General features: G+C 33.3%; 1 protein-coding gene across 3 annotated transcripts in view; it reads left to right on the plus strand.

The window, feature by feature from the left end:
- The window catches only part of Cadm2 (cell adhesion molecule 2), a 923,902-nt gene that overhangs the window by 809,172 nt on the left and 111,029 nt on the right, over positions 1-3,701 (plus strand). The window lies entirely within an intron of this gene.

Raw genomic sequence — 3,701 nt, forward strand, 5'->3', positions numbered from 1 at the left:
CAACATCCCAGCAACAACAACAAAAACAAACCAAAACTAACCCACTTGTTTCCAACTGTCATCACCACTACAACAAACTTTTCTTTTGCAAACTACTTGCAATGAAGCAAAGGAAATGTAAATAATCTCTGCATGCAACAAAGTACCCAGTGACAATTACATTGCAAGAAAAATAAGACAAATGAGATGGTAGGAAGATGAAAACAGGGGGTAAGACCATTGCTTTGATGAGCTTACTCACATGTAATGCTAAGGAATAAATGATACGATACAAAGCCCCCAATTAGGAGCACACCTGTTAGATTTATTTCTAGACATCAACGCAATCAGAAAGACCATAGTAGAACCCACTAGGGCAGAATAAACAGCATTAGGAGAAAATACCAGAGACGTGTCTGAAACTATTGCAATTTAAAAGCAATTTGCATTGCATTAGATTAGTTTTCCTAGATTTTCTCCTGTTGTCCTTGAAAGAGATTTCAACACAAGCACACATAGAGGCCACATGAATAGTATTTCTAGTTCCAACATTTTTATTAAATGACTTTGTGAAGGTCGCTGAAAGTGCTTAGACTGATTTTAAACTAGAGAATCAATTCCTGTGTTGATTTGATTATAAACTAGATAATTAATTCCTACAAGCTCGAGACAATTTAAGTCAAGTTTGAGACATTTAAAAGATTTCAAATGAATGTCAATGACCATCCCCTTATTGCTTATTTGATCAATGAATCGTTAAGGTACAAGGAATAGAAGAAGCTGATAGTTTTTGAAGATCCATATTGTCATCATAATAGTTTGAATTTTTAAATACACTTTTACTGTGAGAGGTAATAATATTTTGAAAAATATCTTTCATTTATATAGCTGTAATTAAAACATATTATGTACAAAATCATAGGAATCAAATCATATTAATTACTTGTTATCAAACCCCACCATGGCTTGATCCTTCAGATAGTGAAGCAGTTGACAATTTGTTTACTTTTCTCTGTGTTGATGGAGACACAGCAGGTGAACTGTAGAGTTTTACTATTAACCAAACAGTTTTGAATAAAATTAGGCTTGTGGAGGGTTGTGGATATGAGTATTTGCCTCAGAGGTTGTTTTCTGCATAAGCATGAAATTGTGAGTTTGGATATCCATAGCCACGTAAAGGCAAGCACAGAAACAAGCACCCACTCCTGAGAAGACCAAGGCCGGGGGATTTTGCATGCTCCCTGTCTCACTGAGAAAGAGCAATAATGGAGCTTTTAGGTAGAGACTGAGTCTCAAAATACAAGAAAAGGAATAGAGTACAAAGTGCAGAAGTCTACTTCTATTCTAACCTATCCCTAAGCATGCACAGCTGAGAATTTCTTTACACAGAGAGATACACACACACATGCAAGAAAACAATGAGTCTCAGAGAAACACATTACTTAAATAAAAAAATAAAAATAAAGGGTCAGAATTTGGTGCTATCAAGAACAGAGTCACTGCTATCACTGAAAGAAATTTCAAAACTTGATTTGGAAAACAGAAATTTTCAAACACAACTAAATTTATTAATATAAGACACACTAACCCGGCTAAACTTCTGAAACCTGAGTATTCTGGCCTCCCTTATGACACCTCAGTTTTTCGCTGACCTTATTCTATGTTCCTCCATCTCATAATCACAGAATAACTTTACTGCCCATGCTATAAAGAATGATTTTGATCATTGTAAGGATTTCAGGACAGCTGTTAGTTCCTAACATCTACTGCCAAGCTCACTTTTACTTCTTTGGAAATTAAAATTGGTTCTATAAAATTCCTAGTCACCTATTCTTTTTTAATGTTTGACATATTTAATATGTATTATTTTGAAAATTTCACGGAGGAGAGTAACTGAATTCTTTAACTTTTGTAAAGTTGTATTTGAAATATTTCACATTCATACAGAGTAAAAAATTAAACCTGCCATATTTTCATATCATAAATTAATATGCAAGTGGCCAGAGGGCAGAAACTAGATCAATCTAAATTATTTTTCTTAAAATCTGGCATATTATCATTCAAGTATATGAAGCTAATTAAAGTCACCAGTGATGGTAATGCTAAATGTTCCTTTAAGGATGCAGAATATTGCCCATAGATGAAATAAGGACCAGCAATCTGAGAGAGATACAGTTTGTATTAAAAGGAGAGCAAATACATGAAATGATGCAGTCTTCATAAAAACCTAAGGGCAATGCCATAAATGTCTGTATTTTCCATCCCAAAGTAGGAGATAATCACACCACATAGTTATACATGTGTAATACATTTGATGAATAATTTGCTATGGATAAAAGGAAGATAGAATGTAGTTTTGGACAAGGGAATAAAATGTAATGATTAGTAAATTCAGGATTTTTCTTTGGTATGATAATATTCTCACTATGGAATATATCAGAAATGGTCCCAAATAAAGAAACACTTAGAAGAAATATCAATGTTTTCTCTGTTGCATGAAAAGAGAACATAGGCTGGGCGGTGGTGGTGCAAGCTTTTAATCCCAACACTTGAGAGGCAGAGGCAGGCGGATCTCTGTGAGTTCAAGGCCAGCCTGGTCTAGAAGAGCTAGTTCCAGGACAGGAACCAAAAAGCTACAGAGGAACCCTGTCTGGAAAATAAAAAAATAAAATTAAAAAAAAAGAAAGAAAAGAAAACATATGCATTCTTTAATAATGTGCACAATAGTAACTGCCCAAGACACAGAAATTCTGCTGCTAGATTGTAGGACATTGGAAGTAAGAGAAACACATTGCAGCAAGGAACATAATAAAAAATGCATGGCAAGGTAAGTTATAAAAAGGTATTTCAGCTCTGTTTCCTTGTTGTGCAGAATTTTTAAAGGAATTGTCCTATGAAATTTATCAGATCAACTTTTCCTACTTAGAAAGTATTAATCATTTATTAAAATACTTCCCCACAATGAAGGGACTCCTTTTAAACTGAAATTTAAGAGAAAGAATAGATTTTTTTTTGTCAACCACACAAACACTTTCAAATCTCACATATTAGGTAAGAGAACATTTCTAAACCGAACAGCATGAAAAGCAACTCACTTTTTTATATATGAAATCTCTTATTTATCTTTACCCATATCTGTTTTTTCTAAAAATACCTTTTTATTGGTATGATTTAAATTTTTAGGAAACAGATCATATGAGTCAGATTTAATTCAGTGCTCAGTAGAAGAAATCTATGTGCACCAGCAGAAGACTCTGCACAGTACACAGCAGAGAAGACACAAAACAGCTATTTCCTGCTGTTTCATGACATTTCATTGACGTAACGAGACTAAAGCAGAACTCTTATTGAAAATGAAAATTTCAAGGAAAAAATGCCGAAATGTCAGAGTAATGTTATTTGTATGAGAAAGCGCTGTAACACTCTAGAATGAGATGAGTATTTTAGTCTGAATTTTTTTAAATGTTTATGTATGTGCTGTAAAATACTTCATACACCTCCCCATCAAAACATTGAGCTTATTATTAATTATTAACATATGTTTCGTAATTGTATTTGAATGTGATGTTTCACCTATAAAAATGAATAGTTGTTTAAAAATGTAGATCATTTAAATTTAGGACATAAATAAAACAATGAAAATAGCTCATGAGTTGGGCCCTCCCTTTGAGCCCAGACATTTTATCTGAGTAACAATAGAAGGTAACAATAGTAACAATAGA

Source organism: Microtus ochrogaster, chromosome 2 (assembly GCF_000317375.1).
Source record: "Microtus ochrogaster isolate Prairie Vole_2 chromosome 2, MicOch1.0, whole genome shotgun sequence".
NCBI lineage: Eukaryota > Metazoa > Chordata > Mammalia > Rodentia > Cricetidae > Microtus > Microtus ochrogaster.